The 25,193-nt window shown below is 37.0% G+C and overlaps 1 non-coding gene across 1 annotated transcript; it reads left to right on the top strand.

Annotated features, from left to right (window-relative positions):
• The first annotated feature begins 23,382 nt into the window (after window positions 1-23,382).
• On the top strand, window positions 23,383-23,514 carry LOC131757877 (small nucleolar RNA SNORA51). Its single transcript, XR_009336027.1, has one exon. It is a non-coding gene; the product is annotated as a small nucleolar RNA SNORA51 (small nucleolar RNA).
• Window positions 23,515-25,193: the final 1,679 nt, after the last annotated feature.

Here is a 25,193-nt window from a genome sequence, read left to right as displayed (position 1 = left end):
ATATCCCCCAGCCTTGAGGCTGTACTGTAGATTAGACTGTTTTGTTGATGTCAGAATTTAAAGTCAATCTGAGTTACAGGAATATGAAGAATTAACAAAACATTGAGCAGAAGAAAGATGGAAGATAATTCAGTCCAATTTGATCAGTAAAATGACCCTTTCTTTAAAGCATTTACCATAGGAGAGCTTGAAACCATTAATAATGATAATGATCAGGAAGGCTGTAAAAGTAGCTATTAATAATTTTAAACAAACATGAATCAAATGCTCATTTATTATATGGCATGGAGCTAAGTAGTTACATACAGTATTTTATTTAGTCCTTTTGAGAAACCTGTGAGATAGAAACTATTATCCCTTCTTCATAAATGAGAAACTAAAGCAAAAAGTCGTGTGCAGTGGGGGGGGGGGTGAGGGATTGGGAAAGTCATTTCTATTTAATCAACTTGTATTGAATATCTACCCATAATGCATAGCAACTTTTTGTTTATTGCTGCATGGGACAAAGATGAATGAGACACAGTCCCCAGCTCAAGTGATTTGTAGTCTAGAGGGTTAAAGGGACATGCACATAATTACAGGACTGTGGATGTAATTTATTCACATTCTCAAAATCTCCCTTTATTATGGAAGATGGATGATCTGAATATAAAACTAAATGAACTGTAGTTATGCCTGATGATGGTTAAAAGAATAAGTCAAATTAGTAAACCCATTAAAAAGAAGTCTTAGAGAAAATTCCACTGGTGCTTCAAATAAAAGCATGCTAATAATTCCCCTTTAGTCCACACACACACACAAAGAAAAGAAATTGAAGCAAAAAGGTAAAACTTAGATGCTAATATTTTTTCAGTCATCTCCATTCCATTACCCAAGCAAAGTTATTAAACAAATGGAAAGCAGACATAAAGAGGGATTTTGGAACGTACTAGCTTTAGAAAACCCAGTTAGGTCACCACACTGCCATATCACATACCCTCTAAAAGGTGTGGGTTTGAAGCTGATGGCTGATGATGATCACGGAGCAACATTGTTTGAGTGACTTGACCCTGTAAGTCTCAAAGAGGAGACTGAGGAGGAAAATGACTCCAGCATGAACTCTGTATTCCATTAGAATGTTTAGAGCCACAGGGCTTCCAGCTTAGAGCTGCATCTATCTGCAGGATATTGCCAGTTTCTTAAAGAGCTAGGACAATCTTGGCATTGTTATCTCAGGGCACTTTACAGCTCCTAGACAGTCGAATAAGAGCCTGTCCACTGTGAATCAGTCATCAGCAGTCCCAACCTTCTTATTCCATTACCTCATTGCTTTTATTTACAGAGGGTGACAAAATTCTACAACATTTTTAATTGGATTACTTTAAAGCTGTTTAACTATTTGGGGAAAAAGCAAAGCACGTTGGTAAAAATATGGAGAATGTTGAAATGAGATTGTGATATAAACTAGTGAACAGCAAGATATTATCCCTTTAGGAGAGAAAAAATTGGCAAACTCGCTAATTGTTTCAGCTAATGTATGCTGTCACAGCTATGCTTCTTATTCAATTAGCTTGAATAATTAAAGTATATGTGCTTTATTTACATAATCTCAGTCATAACTGAGTAAGTGAAGTTTATTATAGTTAAGAGCAAGTAGCAGGAACAGCAGTTACTATTTTACACCAGTGGTTCTCACGCTGTGCTTTCTGGATTAGAGGCCCCAGCATCGCCTGGGAATATGTTAGAAATTACCAGGTCCTACCCCAGTAGGTCCTACCAGGATCTACTGTTTCAGAAGCTCTGGGGTTGGAGTTAGAAATCTGCTTTAACAAGCCCTATAGGTGATTTAGATGTATGCTAAAGTTTGAAAGTTTGAGAACCACCGTTAATTCTCTCAAAGACCAGAAAGAGTAAATCAATCTGTGTAACTGGCTTGCAAAGACAATTAATGGTTAAGCCATTGGCTGCCTGGAATTCGGGCCCCAGATATAATAAAAGCACTCACATTTACATTTAGTAAATCTCTATGCTAGTCAAACAAATTATGTTTGCTGGTCAAACATAATTGTAGGCTGAATTTGACCCACTGACCCTTAGTTGGCAACTTTGATTTTAAAAACAAAAGTATTTAGCAACACAATTTTAGAAAAAGTTCTACATTTTTAAGACAGGTTTACCACAGTTTACAAAAAAGAAAATATTTTCCTTGTAGCTTTCTATCCTGGCACCCACCTTGGAAGCTTATCTCATACCTCAAAACTTTTGAAGTTGTTGATGGCCAACTGCTACTTAAACTGGTTGCCTGGTCTGATGATGATAAAGAAACGGAGGAAATTATGGCTCCTAAACATCAATGACCATAGGCATGCATGCAGTTGGTCCAATCAGGATGGGTTATATAATTTTTAAAGGTCAGTGGAAAATTTAATAAAGAAGAAAAAACATGTGTGCTCCATTGCCAAAACTTCACTTATAAAACACAAGCTCAAGAAAAACATTAAGAATTTCAGGATGGCGACAGCAGAGTAGAGCTTTGCTGAGGCTGGGGTCATGTGTGACAGCACAGATAGTGCACCTGTGGAGTCGGTCTTGGATCCAATGATCTCTCTTTTAACTCCTTGGATACTATTTGCTTATATTACCTAAACATGAAGAGGCAAAATCTAGGGAACACTTGTAGGAAGAACAACTAAAACAGATCAATCTTATACTATGGGATATATGATGCACTTGGATGAAGCTTGAAAAAGATTCCAAAAATAGAATAGAATACTAGACAAGTATTGCAATTAATCTTAACATTCACTTCCAATAAGACTTTGCTCTTAGTTATATTTATATGTAGACGACCTTATGTTGAAAATTTCATAAGGACAGGAACTCTGTTATACTTTTCTTCTTGTATTTTTTGAATTTTTAACATATTAAAATTTATGTCTCTTCTGTTTCTCTAATTTAATTTATTTACTTTTTATACAGCAGGTTTTATTAGTTATCTATTTTATACATATTGGTGTACATATGTCAATCCTAATCTCCCATTTCATCCCACCCCCACCACCCCCACCCCCACTTTCCCCCCTTGGTGTCCATACATTTGTTCTCTACATCTGTGTCTCTATTTCTGCCTTGCAAACCAGTTCATCTGTACCATTTTTCTACATTCCACATATATGCCTTAATATGTGATATTTTTCTCCTTCTGACTTACTTCACTCTGTATGACAGTCTTTAAGTCCATCCATGTCTCTGCAAATGACCCAGTTTTGTTCCTTTTTATGGCTGAGTAATATTCCATTGTATATATGTGCCACATCTTCTTTATCCTTTTGTCTCTCCATGGACATTTAGGTTGTTTCCATGACCAGACTATTGTAAATAGTGCTGCAATGACCATGATGGTGCATATGTCTTTTTGAATTATGGTTTTCTCTGGGTATATGTACAGTAGTGGGATTGCTGGGTCATAGAGTAGTTCAATTTTTATTTTTTTAAGGAAGCTCCATACTGTTCTCCATAGTGACTGTATCAATTTACATTCCTACCAGCAGTGCAGGAGGGTTCACTTTTCTACACACCCTCTCCAGCATTTGTTGTTTGTAGATTTTCTGACGATGCCCATTCTAACCAGTGTGAAGTGATATCTCATTGTAGTATTGATTTGCATTTCTCTAATAATTAGTGATGTTGAGCAGCTTTTCATGTGCTTCTTGGCCATCTGTATGTCTTCTTTGGAGAAATGTCTATTTAGGTCTTCTGTCCATTATTGGTTTGGGTTGTTTGCTTTTTTTAATATTGAGCTTCATGAGCTGTTTATATATTTTGGAGATTAATCTTTTGTCTTTTGCTTCTTTTGCAAATATTTTCCCCATTCTGAGGGTTGTCTTTTCGTATTATTTATAGTGTCCTTTGCTGTGCAAAAGCTTTTAAGTTTCATTAGGGCCCATTTGTTTATTTTTGTTTTTATTTCCATTATACTAGCAGGTGGGTCAAAAAAGATCTTGCTGTGATTTATGTCAAAGACTTTTTTTCCTCTAAGAGTTTTATAGGGCTTCCCTGGTGGCGCAGTGGTTGGGAATCCGCCTGCCGATGCAGGAGACACGGGTTCGTGCCCTGGTCCGGGAAGATCCCACATGCCGCGGAGCAACTAAGCCCGTGAGCTATGGCCGCTGGGCCTGCGCGTCCGGAGCCTGTGCTCCGCAACGGGAGAGGCCACGACAGTGAGAGGCCCACATACCACCAAAAAAAAAAAAAAAGAGTTTTATAGTGTCTGGACTTACATTTAGGTCTTTAATCCATTTTGAGTTTATTTTTGTGTATGGTGTTAGGGAGTGTTCTAATTTCATTCTTTTGCATGTAGCTGTCCAGTTTTCCCAGCACCACTTATTGAAGAGACTGTCTTTTCTCCATTGTATATCCTTGCCTCCTTTGTCATAGATTAGTTGACCATAGGTGTGTGGGTTTATCTCTGGGCTTTCTATCCTGTTGCATTGATCTATATTTCTGTTTTTGTGCCAGTACCATATTGTCTTGAATACTGTAGCTTTGTAGTATAGTCTAAGGTCAGAGAGTCTTATTCCTCCAGCTCCATTTTTTTTCCCTCAAGATTGCTTTGGCTACTCAGGGTCTTTTGTGTCTCCATACACATTTTCAGACTTTTTGTTCTAATTCTGTAAAAAGTGCTATTGGTAGTTTGATAGGGACTGCATTGAACCTTTAGATTGCTTTAGGTAGTATAGTCATTTTCACAATGTCGATTCTTCCAATCCAAGAGCATGGTATATCTCCCCATCTGTTTGTATCATCTTTGATTTCTTTCATCAGTGTCTTATAGTTTTCTGAGTACAGGTCTTTTTCCTCCTTATGTAGGTTTATTCCTAGGTATTTTATTCTTTTTCTTGCAACGGTGAATGGGAGTGTTTCCTTAATTTCTCTTTCTGATCTTTTGTTGTTAGTGTATAGGAATACAAGAGATTTCTGTGCATTCATTTTGTATCCTGCTGCTTTACCAAATTCATTGATTAGCTCTAGTAGTTTTCTGGGGGCATCTTTAGGATTCTCTCTGTATAGTATCATGTCACCTGCAAACAGTGACAACTTTATTTCTTTTTTTCCAAGTTGTATTCCTTTTATATCTTTTTCTTCTCTGATTGCCATGGTTAGGACTTCCAAAACTATATTGAATAATAGTGGCTAGAGTGGACATCCTTGTCTTGTTCCTGATTTTAGAGAAAGTGTTTTCACTTTTTCATCATTGAGAATGGTGTTTGCTGTGGGCTTGTCATAAACGGCCTTTATTATGTTGAGGTAGTTTCCCTGTATGCCTACTTTCTAAAGAGTTTTTATCATAAATTGGTGTTTGTCAAAACCTTTTTGTCAAAACCTTTTTTTTGTTTGTCAAAAAAAGGTTTGTCAAAACCTTTTTCGGAATCTATTGAGATGATCATATGGTTTTTATTCTTCAATTTGATTTCTTCAGTGATCTCTTGGTTATCTAGTACCATACTGTTTATCCTCCATGTGTTTGTGATTTTTACATTTATTCCCCTGTAAATGATTTCTAATCTCATAGCATTGTGGTCAGAAAAGATACTTGATATGATTTCAATTTTCTTACATTTACCAAGGCTTGATTTGTGAGCCAAGATGTGATCTACCCTGGAGAATGTTCTGTGTGCACTTGAGAAGAAAGTGTAATCTTCTGTTTTCAGATGGAATGTCCTATAAATATCAATTAACTCTATCTCATCTATGGTGTCATTTAAAGCTTGTGTTTCCTTATTAATTTTCTGTCTGGATGATTTCCTCTTTTACAGCTGTTAGCATTTGCCTTATGTATTGAGGTGCTCCTAAGCTGAGTGCATATTTATTTATAATCATTATATCTTTTTTGGGGATTGATCCCTTGATGATTATGTAGTGTCCTTCCTTGTCTCTTGTAACATTCTTTATTTTAAAGTCTATTTTATCTGATATGAGTATTGCTACTCCAGCTTTCTTTTGATTTCCATTTGCATGGAATATCTTTTTCCATCCCCTCTCTTTCAGTCTGTATGTGTCCCTAGTCCTGAAGTGGGTCTCTTGTAGACAGCAGATATATGGGTCTTGTTTTTGTATCCATCCATTTTGTATCCTGTGTCTTTTGGTTGGCGCATTTAATCCACTTATATTTAAGGTAATTTTTGATATGTATGTTCCTATTACCATTTTCTTAATTGTTTTGGGGGATTTTTTGTAGGTCCTTTTTTTCTCTTGTGTTTCCCACTTAGAGAAGTTCCTTTAGCATTTGTTGTTGAGCTGGTTTGGTGATGCTGAATTCTCTTAGTTTCTGCTTGCCTGTAAAGCTTTTGATTTCTCCATCAAATCTGAATGAGATCCTTGCCAGGTAGAATAATCTTGGTTGTAGGTTCTTCCCTTTCATCCTTTTAAATATATTGTGCCACTCCCTTCTGGCTTATACAGTTTCTGCTGAGAAATCAGCTGTTAGCCTTATGGGAATTCTCTTATATGTTATTTGTCATTTTTCCCTTGTTGCTTTCAGTAAGTTTTCTTTGTCTTTAATTTTTGTTAATTTGATTACTGTGTGTCTCAGCATGTTTCTCCTTGGGTTTATCCTGCCTCAAACTCTCTGTGCTTCCTGGACTTGGGTGGCTATTTTCTTTCCCATGTTAGGGAAGTTTTCAACTATAATCTCTTCAAATATTTTATGAGGTCCTTTCTCTCTCTCTTCTCCTTCTGGGACCCCTATAATGCAAATGTTGGTGTGTTTAATGTTGTCTCAAAAGTCTCTTAGGCTGTCTTCATTTCCTTTCATTCTTTTTTCTTTATTCTGTTCCACAGCAGTAAATTCCACTGTTCTGTCTTCCAGGTCACTTATCTGTTCTTCTGCATCAGTCTGCTATTGATTCCCTCTGGTGTATTTTTCATTTTAGTTATTGTATTGTTCATCCCTCTTTGTTCTTTAATTCTTCCAGGTATTTGTTCTTTAACTCTTCTAAGTCTTTGTTAAACATTTCTTGCATTTTCTCGATCTTTGCCTCCATTCTTTTTCCGAGGTCCTGGATCATCTTCATTATCATTATTCTGCATTCTTTTTCTGTAAGGTTGACTATCTCCACTTCATTTAGTTGTTTTTCTGGGTTTTTTTCTTGTTCCTTCATCTGTTACATAGTCCTCTGCCTTTCCATTTTGTCTATCTTTCTGTGAATGTGGTTTTCATTCCACAGGCTGCAAATTGTTCTTCTTGCTTCTGCTGTCTGCCCTCTGGTGGATGAGGCTATCTAGGAACTCTCTTATTCTTAATTCTTTCCGTGTTGTGACTGATATCAACCTAGAATGTATTATACTGAGAAAGGCATTTGATAGCCAAATCTTCCAAGTAAATAAATTAGAAATTTTGGAAGCTTATACAAACTTTTTCACATCACATGGGTACTGTAAACATCACTGATGGAGTTAATGCATCTTCCAGATTTCCTAAATTATCCCCAAAATATGACTTCTGGGAAAAAGACAATGTCAAGAGACCACCTCAGATTTAGGCAGAGTAGGTACTTGGTTACTTAATGGGGTTTAGAGGAACACGTTCCAAAGTCTTCCTTTCACCTCAGTGTGAGACAGAGCTTTGCATGTTGCCTGAATTTTCTTTTCTTGTGGAACCACTAACTTGGTCAAGGTATTACATTGTCAACAAACACATGCTCTTGACTTCATACTGTGTCAGGGAAAAATATTACTTCAGAACTGAGCAAACTGCAGATTTCACAATAACATCACTTGCTCTTAGAACAAAATCCAAACATCTTATAAAGGTTTTTTTTTTGCTTGTTTGTGTGTTTGTTTGTTTGTTGCAGTACATGGACCTCTCACTGTTGTGGCCTCTCCCGTTGCGGAGCACAGGCTCCGGATGCACAGGCTCAGCAGCCATGGCTCACGGGCCCAGCCGCTCCACGGCATGTGGGATCTGCCCAGACTGGGGCACGATCCCGCGTCCCCTGCATCGGCACGCGGACTCTCAACCACTGTGTCACCAGGGAAGCCCAAAACATCTTATAAAGTTTTAAGGACATTTTTAAAAGTATGCTTCTCCTACCTTTCCATCCCATTTTGCATCATTCTACCACTTGTGGATCATTCTCTGGACACACTTTCCTGGAACAGGTGGAGCTGTGTTCTCCCATGACTCTTCACCTAACTGACTTTTATTTGTTCTTCAAACCTAAGCAGAAAAATATCTGAGAGAGGCCTTCCCTGACTTCCCTATCTGATATGCTAACATTAATATCTAACTAATATCCCACCATATGGACCAACCCTAATTACTTTCCATTAGTTCCATGACTACCTCCTTCTTGACAGTCATTGTAATCAGCAGTCCTCTCTCATTTTTATTAGTTATTTATTTAGGTCATTTATTTATCCTTTTTAGAATATAAACTCCTTTAAGGCAAGGACATACTGTCTTGTATACATCTCCATATCCTTAATGCCTATGATAGTGTCTGCCCCACAGTAGACAATGAACATATAGTGACAAGTGCTGAATGAAATATAGAAAAATATATTTGAGTGGTTCTTTGGTTCTATCTCCTTTCACTAACTCAAAAATATATTTGAATTAGTGAAAGGAGATCATGGAAAGAAAACCTGGAGCAAAGGACACTTCCTGAGTCTATGCATAATTTAGTTGAGGACCCTCCATAAGTAGGTCTTGATGCAGAAACAGGGAACAGGCAGATGCTAGGACCTCAGGAAAGAAGGAGCTGCAGAAAGGGAAATTAGGAGGGAACTAAAATGCTTGATCCCCCTCACAATACTTTCATGGGTACAGGTTTATTAAAATCTGACAACATTGTTAATTCCCCGGCAGTCCAGTGGTTAGGACTTCCACTACAGGGGGCATGGGTTCAATCCATGGTTTGTGAATTAAGATCCTCAAGCCACATGGCACAGCCCCCCTACACACACACACAAAAAAATCTGACAATATTTATGAGAAAGCATTCCCCCCAAAATACAGTCTTATTCTAAGAGTTCTGGTAATTTACTTTAAGAATTGTGCAAAGCAAGCAACACCCTATTTTGAAGACTGGAAAATAAAAATTATAATGTGCTGATTGAGGTTTGCAAATCAACAACAAAATCAGGTTTTCGCTGAGACTCACAGATCTAGAAATTCTTAGCAGTTTGGGCCTGAAGTTATTTTCCAGAAGAAAATACTTGGTCAGGGTTAAATTTTAAAAGTAGAAGCCATTCTTCATCTACCTCTTTTATGCTCATTTATGACTTTTTTAAAAAGTACTTTGAGGAGAAGTTTTCCGTGTTAAGTCACAACTTGGAAGAATTTTGTTTTTAGTTTTGACCTAAATAAAATAATGATGAACCATAGCATTTTCCTTTCTAAGCTGGAGGGGGAAGGGAGCAATAATTTTCTTTATTTTAAGAAACCTGAACTCTATTTGCACAACAACACTCTCAATAACCTGAACATGCAAACTTCAAAACTTGGCATTGTGGAAGAGTCTGATTAGCAAATAAAAGCAAGCAAAGCCAAATCCAATGAAAAACTGTCTCATATTTTAAAGTCACCCAGATTTAAATAGAATGTCTTGCAGTGAGAGGGGCCACAATTTCCTCCATTTAAAAATGTTATCTCCATTTATAATGGTTCAGTGAATGGTAATGTAACTAGAAGATATGGTTTAGGATACTGTAAAGATGGCTGTATAAATCAGAACACTAGTTAAGGTGCATGATAGCACTCACCAGAAAGCAATCTCCAAGTACTTTCTCCATCCCTTTCCTGTGAGCAACAGGTGATAATTCAGAAAACATTTTGTAGTTATTTTGAATCAAAAAGTCTAACTTCAACTATCAGAATACTAAAATTAGCACTACATTGCTTGGCATTTGGAAAAACCTACTCAAAATATATGTAATTTATTATCTCAGGGCTGGGACTTCTTCCAGGAATCAGTGATTACTTTTTTTAAATTTCTCTTTGTTTTGATAGTCAGTTTATAAATTAATACTCTACATACACAACTGGAAACAGGGCTTCCCTGGTGGCGCAGAGGTTGAGAATCCACCTGCCGATGCAGGGGACATGGGTTCGTGCCCCGGTCCGGGAAGATCCCACATGCCGTGGAGCGGCTCGGCCCGTGAGCCATGGCCGCTGAGCCTGCGCGTCCAGAGCCTGTGCTCTGCAACGGGAGAGGCCACAACAGTGAGAGGTCCGCGTACCACACACACAAAAAAACAAAACTGGAAATAGCAAAAGAGTGAAGATACCTTAGAGTCACATATGATGAGAGTTCCCTCCTCAGTAACGGAGAATAGAATAGGGTACTACAATTTGTTTAACTAAATGGAATACTTTTTAAGAAACATAATCAATATGAGAGAATATCCCTTTCCTGGTTGATTGTAAACTTACTGTGAGTCTCTATATGTTGATCCCAGGCCATTATGATAGTAAAATTATTCAGAACTCAGACCTCAGCATTAAATAAAGGGGATTTGAATCTCAACTGTAGCACTTATTTGCTATGTGAATTTGGGAAGATTATTCTAGAAGCCTAGATTTCTTCATCTGAAAATCGGGTTGATAAAAATACTTAAGTCCTAAAAATCTGAAAAAATAATAAAATAGCCAATGTTTTAAAGTGCTTAACATAGGTTCTAGCACATGACAGAGTACTCGTACACTAATGGTGAGACCAGTAAAAAGTGACTGAGGTAGTATTGCTGGTGGTAGCAGCAGCAATGGTAGTAAGAGAAAAACATTTCATATCCTTAATTATAATATATATTGTAATTACAGAATAATCTAGATCTTCTTCAAAGTTACTCTATATAAAGATATTTCTTATTTTGAATATTTCTGGGATATCATTTGACTGAAGTAAATTATATACTTAAAAGGCATTTTAGGTATTTTTTGTATCATGGTCTATTGACCATATCTCACTATAAGCTTATTGCTTTTCTGATTCATAAGGAAGGATTCTTTGTCATATCCTGTTAGCAAAACAGTTTCCAAAAAGAGGGATAAGAAATAGGTAAAACATGCCTCATCTCCTATAAGATATGTAAGGATGAATAAAATATACTCCCTGCTATCAAGAGAAGTTCAATCCATAGAGTATAGGGTGATAAAGTAATACAGATGCAATGAAGAAGTGCAAATCAATACATGTCTTAAGAGAGAAACACAAAATGCAGCAGAGTTTAAAGGAGAAAAATGAGCTTAATTGGTGGAATCAAGAAAGAATTCATGAAGGAGTAGAATGTGAGGTGCATTTTGAAAGACTGAGCAAGGAAGTAGCATGTGTGAAGACAAACCTCCATGAGTCTCTTACATTACTGCATGTCCTGTGGGCACTGACTGCTTTTGTTCTAGATCATTCTCTCCAAGAGTTAAGTTTTGCAAACAGCTTTGGGGGATATAGTCTCTCCCAATGGATCATAAGACAGATTTGTTTGCTTTCCAGTAAAATAAATGTAATGTCTCCCATTGGGGCAAGGGTCAGACAGATTTGCTTGCAGCCCATTATAAAAGATGTGGGTGTTCCAAACTTGGAGTTCTTCAGGTATGGTGCAAATCCACTGTGTATGCAGCAAACAAAATGTAATTGTAAATAGAAAATTACTGTTAGAAAATTAATCAACCTAGATGTTGTCTTGTAACATATAAGATTATATCTGATGTAGGAACAAATGGGAATTTAAAGAATATATTATCATTTAGTAGAACTCTGTATAAACTTCAAGTTGCATTATTTTCTTTATACATTCTAATTATTTGACCTTAAGCAATTTTAATAACAGTAATAAATAATTAAGATGTACATTGAAGGTATCATTTTAAACTAAAAGTTATTTAAAATATTTTTTTCAAATTATATTTGCCCATAGATCAAATGATACACTAGCACTGCATATGGTAAAACAAATATTTATTTGGTAAAACAAAAAAATATATATACACACACACACATATATATATAGTATTATAACCAAACACTAATTAAGCCTTAGTAAATATTATATTGTGCCCTGAATCTAAAATCAAAGTTCTCTAGAACTAACAGAGGTGGATGACAGACATTTCAAGTTAACAATGTCAAAAGGGCATGTTGGTAGAATTCCAGCAAGGGAGGCACGAGGGAGGAATGAATGGAATGAAAGGAGGGGAGGTCTTTGACAGTCTGTCTCCCCCCAGTCTACATAGTTCCCTGGGCAGTTAGTTACTAGAGGAACCTGCCACGTATTTACATTGACATCTCATTCTTAAGAAGAGATGAGAAAATAGTAATAAAGGCATTACTGCCAACAGCTGGCAAAATTTTTATTTCCTAAGATATTTAAATCACACTCTCTTTAATGATTGGTCTTTTTTATTGTCAGTCTTTTTTAAACCATATTTATTTAGCATGACTCTGAGACTCTGTGTTCATGGTAGTCTGGGGGGAAACTTGAGGGAAATTCAAATATCGTTTCTATGCTGCCTGGTAAGCCATTCAGCCAAGAGTCACAATACCCAAGTAATGACTACAACTCTCCATGCCTGCAGTCTCCAATTTCTTCACTAAGTGATTTTTTCATTTGCCAATCATCAAAACTAAGATCATGAGGCAGTTCAAGATGACTGTATAGGAAGATCCTGAACTCACCTCCTCCCACAGACACAACAAATATACAGTTATATATGAAACATATCTGTCTGAAAATACTTGAGAACTAGATGAACACTTGCTCCAAAACTAAGGATAAAAGGGCCACAGGGAGATGTGTAGGAGAGGCAGAGACACACGCTTATCAAAACCCACCCCAGCTGTAGCAACTCACAATCTGGAGAGATGTCAAACATAAATAAATACACACATATATAAAATGGAGCTTCTCCCCCACACCAGTCAACTGAAGCCTTGGGCCCTGTACCTGAAAGATGAGCCCCAAAATGCCTGGCTTTGAAAACCAATGTGTCTTATGTTCAGGAGAAACATAGGTTGTAGAGAACAAAGATTCTGCCTTTAAAGGGCTCACACAGAGACCCATTTGCCCCAGGACCCAGCACAAAAAGCAGCAACTTGAAAACAGCCTAGGCCTTATGTGGAGGAGAGATTCACTTACTAATAAAGCATCGGCCATAGGGGCAGAAATCCCCTGGTTCACTCTCCAGGAACAGAAAACGGACTGCTGCCACTAGTACAGGCTCCCTCAGTGTTGCTGGCATTGGTGCTGGTGGGTGCCATTTTTGCCATCTCGCTCTAACCTGATAAAAGTGGTAGGTGAGCAGTCCCTGCCCCCCACCTGAACCACTTGCACCTGACAGCGATAGCTGCAAAAGGAAAACAGCCCACCCCCACCATGCCATTTTTGTGACACCACCATAACGAATGGGCAAGGAGTCTTGCCCCCACCAATATCATGCACACAACCTGTCAGAACCAACAGGCAAACACAGCCCAAACAGGGGATACCCCATTGATCACCAGGCTTAGCCAGAGCATGTTTCTGTACCCCATGAGGCTGAAATAAGTGGAGAGAGATAATCTGAGAGACAACCAAAAACTACATCAACGTTAAACAATAAGGTTCATCTCCTACACAGGGCTACCGCTCCAATACAGGGAGAGATGGCTGTTTTGTATAATGCACAAAAACAAACACAGAGAGTCAAGCAAAATAGAGAAACAGAAGAAAATATTCCAAATGAAGAAGTAAGATAAACCACAGGGGGAAAAAAATCCTGAATGAAATGGAGATAAGTAATTTACCTGATAAAGAATTCAAGATAACGGTCATAACAGTGCTCATGGGAAAGAAACCATCAAAATGGCAGATGGCGGAAGAGTAAGACATGGAGATCACCATCCTCACCACAAATACATCAGAGACACATCTACTTGTGGAACAACTCCTACAGAACACCTACTGAATGCTGGCAGAAGACCTCAGACTTCATAAAAGGCAAGAAACTCCTCATGAACCTGGGTAGGGTAAAAGAAAAAAGAAAAAACAGAGACAAAAGAATAGGGACAGGACCTGCACCTCTGGGAGGGAGCTGTGAAGGAGGAAACGTTTCCACACACTAAGAAGACCCTTCACTGGTGGAGACAGGGGTGTGGCAGGGGGGAAGCTTTGGAGCCACGGAGGAGAGCGCAGCAACAGGAGTGCAGAGGGCAAAGCAGGCAGATTCCTGCACAGAGGATCGGTGCCAACCAGCACTCACCAGCCTGAGAGGCCTCTCTGCTCACCTGCCACGGCGAGTGGGGGCTGGGAACTGAAGCTTGGGCTTCGGAGGTCAGATCCCAGGGAGACGACTGGGGTTGGCGGCATGAACACAGCCTGAAGGGGGCTAGTGCACCACAGCTAGCTGAGAGAGAGTCCAGGAAAAAGTCTGGAACTGGCTAAGAGGCAAGAGACCATTGTTTCAGGGTACGCGAGGAAAGGGGATTCAGAGCACTGCCTAAACGAGCTCCAGAAACGGGTGTAAGCTGCAGCCATTAGCATGGACACCAGAGATGCACAAGAAATGCTACGACTGCTGCTGCAACCACCAAGAAGCCTGTGTGCAAGCAAAGGTCGCTATCCACACCTCACCTCCCCTCCTCAGAGCCTGTGCAGGCAACCACTGCCAGGGTCCTATGATACAGGGACAACTTCCCCAGAGAACACACGGAGCACCTCAGACTGTTGCAACGTCAAGCTGGCCTCTGCAGCCGCAGGATCACCCAACATTCCATACCCTCCCTCACAATGGCCTGAGTGAGCCGGAGCCCCCTAATCAGCGGCTACTTTAACCCCATCCTGTCTGAGCAAAGAACAGATGCCCTCAGGTGACCTATACACAGACGCAGGGCCAAATCCAAAGCTGAACCCCAGGAGCTGTGCGAACAAAGAAGAGAAAGGGAAATCTCTCCCAGCAGCCTCAGGAGCAGTAGATTAAATCTCTACAGTCAAGCTGATGTACCCTGCATCAGTGGAATACCCAAATAGACAACAAATCATCCCAAAATTAGGGCGGTGGATTTTGGGACCAACTGTAGACTTGGGGTTTGCTTTCTGCATCTAATTTGTTTCTGGTTTTATGTTTATCTTAGTTTAGTATTTAGAGTTTATTATCATTGGTAGATTTGTTTATTGATTTGGTTGCTCTCTTCCATATTATACATATATATGTATATATATATATATATATATATTGTTTTTTTTTCTTTTTCTTTTTGTGAGTGTGTATGGGTATGCTTCTTTGGGTGATTTTGTCTGTAAATCTTTGCTTTTACTTAGGGTTCTGTCTGTCTTTTTTTTAAACTATTGGTTTAGTGCTTGTTATCATTAGTGATTTGTTTTTTGGTTTCATTGATCTCTTCATTCTTTCTTTCTTTTTAAAATTACTTTTTAACTATTTTATTTTTATTTTAATAACTTTCTTTTCTTTTCTTTCTTTCTTTCATTTTTTTTTCTCTTTTCTTCTGATCCATGTGGCTGACAGGGACTTGGTGCTCTGGTCGGTGGCAGACCTGTGCATCTAAGATGGTAGAGCTGAGTACAAGACATTGGTCCACCAGAGACCTCCTGGCTCCACATAATGTCAAATGGCAAAGCCTCTCCCAGAGATCTCCAACTCAATGCTAAGACCCAATTCCACTCAATGACCAGCAAGCTACAGTGCTGGAAACTCTATGCCAAAAAACTAGCAAGACAGGAACACAACCCCATCCATTATCAGAGAGGCTGCCTAAAATCATAATAAGTTCACAGACACCCCAAAATACATCACCCAAAGGAAGACAATATCCAGACTCATCCACAAGACCAGAGGAACCAGTGCCCTCTACCAGGAAGCCTACACAACCCACTGAACCAACATTAGCCACTGTGGGCAGACACCAAAAAAAAAAAAAAAAACGGGAACTATGAACCTGCAGCCTGTTAACTGGCCTATTTTATGCAGAAAGCTAGGAAGTTGTGGGAAAACACAATGAAGCCAAAACCTAAAAAACATAATACAAAATGGTGGACTAAAGTCAAAATCCAGAATCCTGATTTCCTGAGTACTGCCTCAAGCAATAAAAATAGTTTTCAACAAATTCAAGGAAGAAATAAATTAGCACTTAATTCTTGAGCTGAAAAAATATTAAAACATGACTTCATTTTTAATAATGGTTCCAGTATTTGTCTCTTTAGAGGTAAGAGCAATGCATCTATTTTAACATGGGTGTGATTTTTCTACATCTTTGCCATTAGTTATAGCTCCAGGTCAAAAGAATTCATTCTATTCTCTATGGGAATATCAAGGCTGAGTATTTTATTGTTGCTGAGAAAAGAACTTTGAAACAGCAGCTGATGTAACCAACTGAATGCAAGCATAGTGAGGCAGATTTCATTTCATAGTGATCAAGTTATTCATGGAATTTTATTTAATCACACCCTGACTTAAAGGCAAAAAGAAGTGGATAAAAATGACCATTATTCTTATTTGGTAACAAGGCAAAAATAATATCAGTGGTCTTATAGCCTAGTAACCAACCCCTAGAGGGATGAAACTGTAATTCATTTTTAAATGGAGAATTTATAAACCAAAATGGGCAGTGGAATTCTAAAAATCATCATTTCTCAACACAGCAGAGAAAGATAACTCAATGCAAATCTTTTCCACTTCGTAACTTTCTCAGAGTTAACCTATTATGTTATAATGACTGCCAGCATTATTTACTTCCTATGTTTATCTGTTTTATTTTCCTTCATAGGTGTTCCATCTATAGGGACGTGAGTTAATTATCTCCAACCATTATGTGTTTGGACAGCTTAGTCACTCTCCCTTTCCAACTCTTATATGTATGGTCTTATGGATTGAATAGTGTCCTTTAAATATTCATACGTTGAAGCCCTAGCTTTTCTCACCCCAGAATGTGACTTTATTTGGGTATAAGGTCTTTACAGAAGTAATCAATATAAAATGAGTTCATTAAGTTGGGCCTTAATCCAATATGATTGATGTCCTTATAAGAAGGGGAAAGTTGGACATAGAAATGTAGAGAGAGGGGACAATGTAAAGACACAGAGAGAAGACAGTCATCTACAAGCCAAGGAGAGAGGAATGGAACAGATTTCTTTTCAGAGCCCTCAAAAGGAACCAACCCCACTAATTCCTTGTTTTCAAACCACTAGCCTTCATAACTGTTCTTATTGTTTAAGCCACCCCATTTGTGGCACTTTGCTATGTCAGCCTTAGCAACGTAATACACATGATGCATCTTCTCCTTATCCTTCAAGGTTCAGCATTGAATATCATCTCAGCTCTTTCTCCTAAGCTTCATGTTCATACATTTATTAACTATGCATCTTTCTATATGTATAACACTCACTGCTGAAAACCATTTGAGTGACCCCATTGTTCTCAGGTCAAGATACAAATCCTTTCATATTATATTGCAAACACTCCATCATCTGACCCCTGTCTACCTATCAAGTCTTGCTATGGACCACATTTCATTCTTTCTAACTACCATGTTCCAGCAGTACCAAACTACGACACTTTTCATTCCACAAATGTTCACTATTCTTGTGCCACTAAGTTTTTACTCATGCCATCTCCTCTGCTATGAATCACTTCTAACTCTTCTCCTTATTCTCTTGCTCCTTTATCTGACTGAATTTTAGTAATCATTTTGTCTCAGCTTATACAACTTTCTCTTGTAAGGTTTCCCTGATGCCTAATAACTAGTTTACGTATCTACTGTGGTCATAGCACAAAAAATTATCCTTCTAGTAGTACTATTTACTTGTTTTTCTCCCTCAAAAGATGATAAGCTCCTTCTAGCCAGGGATGTGTTCTGTCATGCTATTTCTACAACCTAGAATAATACTAGGCTAGCAGCACATAAGAGACACTCAAATTCTAAAGCACATACCTCTTTGTAAAGCCCTACCAGACTATTCCAGGCTTTACTACTCTGAATCCATTGTAATTTAAGTATTATCATATTTATGTACTTTATTATTGGTCAAAAATCTGTACAGTGTCGCACTTTTCATATGCCTTTGTCAGTCAAACATTTAGTTCACATGCCTAACTCTACTTAACAGTTTTATGAGAAAATAGTGTCTCACCTTTTCCATGTTTTGTTGCACAGTTCTAGTACAGTTCTTAGTGTACTGTAAGCATTCATGATTTTCACTAATAAAGAAAAAAAAATGATCCCATAAAGAAAAGTAAATTTCTGCCTTGGTATTAGGGCTGAAAGCACCTTCTTGGAGTGACATCTATTTAGACCCATTCTAGTAAAACTTAAAACACAAATCAAAGGGATAAAACTAATCTGCAAGTAATTTAACTGCCTACCAAAACAAAATCACATTCTTAAAGAAACACAAAAGGTTCCAGACTCTCAACAATCTGATTTCACAATATTCAACATCTAATCAAAAAGTACTAAACATTCCAAGAAGCAAGGAGATACTACCATAACTAGGAGAAAAATCAATCAGTATAAATGTGGATACAGAGATATTTGTAACAACATTTTCTAGTTGCTGTATTTGATGCTTTGATGTCTTGGGGCCTTGGTGACGCTGGAGGGACTAGCCCTTCCAGGGTCAGCCAATTCCTAGAGACAGTAAAGGACTCATCTGGAAACACACCTTTCACATGCAAACTAACAAATCCTGAGTGCACACCCCAACCAACTTCTTTCTTAGGATCTCTCACTCAGGGCCACTATTTCTCTGCCCTAATCAATCCAGGGCCAGGTACCAGACACCTAGAGACAAGCCTTATGCATCCAAACTCAAATTATTCAAAATAGCCAACTCCAAACCTCTTATACTAACTCTCCAAATTTCCCACAAAAACTACAACAAAGGTGTCCACGTTTTCGCCTCACTCTCACTGCCTCCTGACTGACCCTGTGTGACCCCTCATGGAGTGGTATGCCTCCTCCTCTTGAGACTATGAATATAGCAAGTTATCTTTTCAAAGGCAATTGTCTCTTGATCCGTTGGCCTTGTCATAACTGAATAATAAAAGAACTTACATTTTAAAACAACATCAGAGATTATGTAATTAGCAGTCAAACATGTCAAAACAGCCTTTATAATTATATTCAAGTACTCCATTATTTAAAGGAAAGCATAAGTATAATGAGAAGAAAAGAGGAGAGAAGAGGAGAAAAACAGAGACTTAAAAGTGGAAATAGTAATAGAATCCACCCAAAATGAAATACAGAGAGAAAAGTCTAATAAAAATAAATGACTTAGTGACTTCTAGAACAATATTAAGTGGTTTAACATCTGTGTAATGGAAGTGCCTGAAAGAAGAGGGAGCCAGAAAAATATTTAATGAAATAATGGCCTATTTTTTTTTTAATTTGATGAAAACTATCAACCTATATTTCCAAGAAACTCAACAAACTCCAAGCAGGAAAAACCTACATGCACAGAGAAAAAGAAGATATGGCTATACAAGCCTGAAGACTTTCTGTCTGTGTACATGTACATACGTATCTTGCACAGAGAAAGAAAGAAAGAAAGAAAGAAAGAAAGAAAGAAAGAAAGAAAGAAAGAAAGAAAGAAAGAAAGAAAGAAAGAAAGAAAGAAAGAAAGAAAGAAAGAAAAGAAAGAAAGAAGGAAAAAGAAAGAGAAAGAAAGAAAAAGAGAGAGGGAAGGAGGGAGGGAGCAAGGAAGGAAGGAAGGAAAAAAAGGAAGAAGGAAAGAAGAGAGAAAGAAAGAGAGAAGGAAAGAGAGAGAAAGGGAGGGAGGAAGGAAGGAAGAAAGAAAAAAGAAAGGCACTGATGTTAGTGATTCTCTCCTATGGTTATATCATCAAGACAGTTCTCAAATTCCCTCCTGCTCAGCTAAGGACCAAAGACTTTTCTACCTGTTCTTCTCACATGATTGTAGTTTCCATTTCTTATGGCAGCTGCATCTTCATGTACCTAAAACCATCAGCAAATGATAGAGTGACTATAAGCAAAGGAGTAGCTGTGCTCAATACCTTGGTTACCCCTTTATTGAATCCCTTCCTTTACAGCTCAAGGAACCAGCAAGTGAAACAGGCCTTAAAGGACATAGTCCAAAACGTTTCTTTTGCTTCAAACAAAAGAGAAAATTCTAAAAAGTATGAAGGAAAAAAATGAATAAAAATTTTGCTCTTTTAATCTTGCTTTAGTTCATCTTACTCTGTACATATTTTTAGATTATATTAGCAATTTCAGCCAATTTGGGCCTCCTTCCATGCTATCATTTCTTTCTAGAAATTCTATTCTACAAACCTTTCATTTATCAATTCCAGGAATGCAGAATTTTAAATGTGATATTTTTCACAGATCGTATTGTATGAAACAGATGTTTTCATAAGGCTGTGTATGAGCTTATGTGTTAGATACCTTTGCAGAACTTGGCATATGAATAGAAATTTTGTAGCTGGAACCACATTTTTAGAAAAAAAATGACTAAGGAAAGAAAGAAACCACAAAATCAATTATTTAGTCAAGAAAACTCTTCAATTATAATAGATATAGCATTATGCTCTTGAGAATATTGTGTTTCATAAGTGTCATATTTTTTCATGTGTGGGCAGATTGTACAAATTATAAAGTAAGATATAATTTATAATTATTTTACAAAATAATTTTTCACTCAGTAAGATAATAAATTTTGATCCTTCTTTATGTGATGAATAAGAAAAATAGTAATCAGATTCTGCATGACCCCAAATGAAAATGTTTTTAATTAAACTCCTAAATTTTTGAATTTCTGAAAGAGATATTGTCTACCTATGCCCATGAGTTGAATTATAATGTAAGAAATTACTTCATTGACTTACTTCAAAGGTTAAAGTACATTCTACTTCTTCCACAGAATTTTCCTTATCGAATAAAAATATTTTCTTTATCTAAAACATTCCTTATTTGAGTATAATAATTATTTTTCCATATAATGCTAAGTTGTACTTTAATATTATATTCTAGTTCACTGAGCCTTTGGTGATGTTACTGGTAATGATAGTGATACAGGCTAAATCTCAGTGGAGTGAGTAGAATTTTCTCTTTCTGTTAATCAAATTGATTTTAATGTGAAGTATTGCTATACTTTGAACAAAAGAAATGTGGGAAAGAAAGTGTTAGTACATTAGTACAAATTTCATAAGATAAAAAGTGATGTTTGCAACCTATTGAAGGAACAATCAAATGAATGGCAAAGGTCAAATTCAGAGTTTCTGCAAGAGATAAGGTAGTGAATTTTCTCAAAAATTCAGCAGAAAATTGGCTCAGGTAAAATATGTAATTACATGCTTTTTAACTTCTATTATTTGCTTTTATAGTATAATCTCTTATATATTTCTTCGGAATTTTGAATTGGTTTATAGGAGTATCTCTGAGTAGGGAAAAATATTTCTCAGGCTGATTCAGTTCAATCCCTTGGAAACCTATTATGTGAAATTGATAAATTTGGCTCTATTAATAGAACAAAAATGAAAGTATGTATGATGAAATGAGTTAGAAAATATGTTCCATACTACAACCCTATACCTTAGTCAATAATAAAGATAAGGTAAAAAAATAAATAAATAAATAAAAAGAAAGAAGGATGGAAGAGATAGACAGGAAGAAAGGAAGGGAAAACCATTGAGACTTGTTATCAAATTACTAAAAACTATTATAAATAGTAAATCTTAAAAGAATCCAGAGATAAAATACACATTACCTCCAAATGAATAAGCATGAAAATAATTGCATACTTCTCAACAGATACTGATGAACTGCATTTTTAACATCCAGAAAGTAAAAGACTGTCAATTTAGAATTCTATATCCGATCTTCCATACTCATAGAAGTCAGGCCTTCTAACACCTGGAAGGGATCCTTTGACTTAAGGTAAGTAGAGAAGGAAAGCAGAGAAAAAATTGTTTTAAAAAATAGGCCACTAACTTCCAAACAATATAGTCGTAGTTCCCTAGTCTTTGTGTCATCAAATAATTTACCTAAGAAATGGCTGGAGCTCTTTTATAATAATTGTAATCTTTACACCATCAACAAATATGCTGAAGCATCAACTTTGGTACTGTGCTGGACAATCACAATTTATCACTGTTTTTCATGCTATTAGTTTTTGTTAGAGATGCCAAGGAGTCATGAAGCAACTAGCTGGAATATAAAACAACACAAAATTCAATAAAGACACCAGGCAAATGTTTGGTCAGCAAGTCAAATCACCTTGACCAAATGTCATATTATTATTATTTCTTAGCAAGAAATAGAACAGACAGATTGAAAAGTTATGATGCATTCTATTTCTCTCAAAATTGTTTTTCAAATAAAGCCTACATATTATTTACTTTAGATATCTATAATATAATGCCTCGGCAAACTAAAGTTAAATACACTTCAAAAATGTAGTATATTCAGTACTGAACAGGGTTAAAACAAGGACACCTGAGTCAGGCTGCTTGGGTTCCATTTCTGCTCCACATTTGCATAGTTTCATGACCTTGGTCAAGTTACTCAACTTCTTTGTGCCTTTTTTTTCTTATATGTAAAATATGAGTAATAATAATAATAATACATATTTTATACAATTTTTGAAGTTATAAGTACTACGGTTAGTCCATAGTAAGTATGCAATTAATATTAGCTACTATTATTACTGCTGCTGTTGCTGTTACTACTACCACAATTACTATTATTACCATTAATAATACTGCTAAGTGTGGAATTCACTCTTTTCGCTTTTGGAATGCTGGAAGACATTTGTTTTTCTCCAGTTTTCCAGAACCTTTTCAATCTCTACATTTTCATGAAAATCTTTATCCAATCATATACAATTTATTCTAAAGACAAGACTTTTTTTTTTTTTTTGTGGTACGCAGGCCTCTCACTCTTGTGGCCTCCCCCGGACGCACAGGCTCAGCGGCCATGGCTCACGGGCCCAGCCGCTCCACGGTATGTGGGATCTTCCCGGACCGGGACACGAACCCGTGTCCCCTGCATCGGCAGGCAGACTCAACCACTGCGCCACCAGGGAAGCCCTAGAGACAAGACTTTTAGTTGTTTAAAGCATCCTAGATGTTTGCTCATCCAATGTTCATTTATCTTCGGTTTTATTTATGTTCATTCCTATCCCCTTGCCTTCTGCAGATTATTCTTATCAGATAATTCACAAGAAAATGAGAGTCCATTTACTTTTCTTTTTATCCCTCAGTGTTACATTACTGAACATAGTTAAGTTTATCTTTTTCTAGTTCATCATATTGCTGTAATGGGAAAATCATATTGTTTGTATGACTCCCGAATTGGGTTATGCATCCCTTATGACTGTCTTAGTGTGTACATAGTAATTTTATAACATTCTTTGCTTTCTGTATTCTATAACTTTTCCTTTTAAATAATACCTTGAGGCTTCTCAGTGCTTACCACAGGCTGTTTGCTTACAATAACCGTACAGAATGAGGAGGCAGAATAAATCTATTCTATGTACACCTCAGCCCAGGTCCTTTGCCTAGTCTGTATTATGAATAGGGGAACATGGAGTTGAAAAAAAAAACTAATAATGCTACCTATAATTTTTTTTTCTACATATGAAACTCTGGTAAGTTTGGTAAGTTCTTTACTCATTTTATTCTCACAAAATCCTGAAATGTAAGTAAAAGTATATCTTCTACTTCTTAGAAGGGAAACTGAGGCACTGAGAGATTGAGTAACTTGACAGTATCACTCCATGTGTGAACGCAACAGTTGACATTTAAACTTATGCAATCTGGCTCCAAAGCCTAAACTCCTAACTGCTATGTTGTTTTACTTCTATAACTTCATTATAGAGACACCATTTTTAAAATATTAATCTCCCTTTATTTTAGGATTGATAACACCTGTGATTAGAGTTAGAATTATAGCATTTTTAACATTATCTCTTCTCTCAAAACATTCTGTCAGAATTTCAATCTATGGAATTTCTTTATTCTGAACATTTTAAAGCCTGTCTTCCTAAAGATGGCAGCTCACATTGGACTCTTCCTTCCATCCCTTTGCTATTATAAACAATAAAATGAAATGGCATGGCTTCTTCTCCCTAAGTTTCTATCATACTTTTCTAACCAGGAACCAATCAGTTACTTCCTATTGATGAGAATCATATAAATTGATGTAATCATTCTAATTCTTCTGTTTTCTCTCAAATAGGATTGGAAAAACTCAAGAAGTTTTCAATCCCTCTGTATTTAGTTGAAAGAGGTTTTGTGCAAATAAGCTTAGTTGAGCCTCCTTTTTCAGAATTCTAATTCCTTTCTGCACCAGGTTATTATCTGTATCGGGAAGGCATCATTTATTTATTTATGTATTTGTTTATTTATTTTTGGCCACAGCCCACGGCATGTGGGATGTTAGTTCCCCAACCAGGGATTGAACCCTTGCTCCCTGCATTGGAAGCGCAGAGTCTTAACCACTAGACTGCCAGGGAAGTCCCTTCATTCATTTCTTTTAGATGGCTGGAAACCCAAAGTGAAGTCATATCATTTCACTTTCTCCTTTTTGTCTGCACATATTACACTTTATTTTCCTTAACTCCTATGTTCTATGCAATTCTATAAAGGAGTGATTGAAAAAACCTGAAATCTCCTTAGATCCTAGATTGCCTTCAGCCTGTGGCCTGTAGTAAAATACAATCTTCCCTTTTTTGAGAGTCAATAGATATTTATCCCCTATAGTGATTCAAAACCTGTGCTAAGCACTTTATAAGCATTATTTCATTTCGTCCTCACAACAACCACACAAACAAGATTTTATAATCATTTAAAGGTAAGGAACTGGTGAAACAACCTTTCAGTGATTGATTGTGGTTCTGCCAGATTATCTGGTTCTAAGACCAATTCTCTCCTCTTTAAACAATAGTTTTTCCAGGTTTGTCATCTGTCCAATGAAGGACTCTCAACCCTACTAGTCAGTAGATATATGAAATCAGTCATCAAAGGGACCAGATACCCAGAAAGGAATCCTTTTGTAAACCTGGTGACCTAGGACCTATCTTTGGGAGCACACACCAGCCAAAAATGGGAGCAGAGGAGAAAATATATGGCCTGAGTAGTGATGAAGTAAGTAATCTCACCTGTATGGAAAGACAGTGAAAAAAAGAAGTGAGAACAGGAAAAGAAAATAGCAAATATTTGGGTAGAGTGAAATAAATGCTATGTAAAGAAACTGCAAGTGACAAAG

Source organism: Kogia breviceps, chromosome 5, assembly GCF_026419965.1.
Source record: "Kogia breviceps isolate mKogBre1 chromosome 5, mKogBre1 haplotype 1, whole genome shotgun sequence".
In the NCBI taxonomy this organism is placed as follows: domain Eukaryota; kingdom Metazoa; phylum Chordata; class Mammalia; order Artiodactyla; family Physeteridae; genus Kogia; species Kogia breviceps.
Note: the sequence above shows the minus strand (reverse complement) of the source record. Positions and strands in the feature narration are given on the sequence as shown.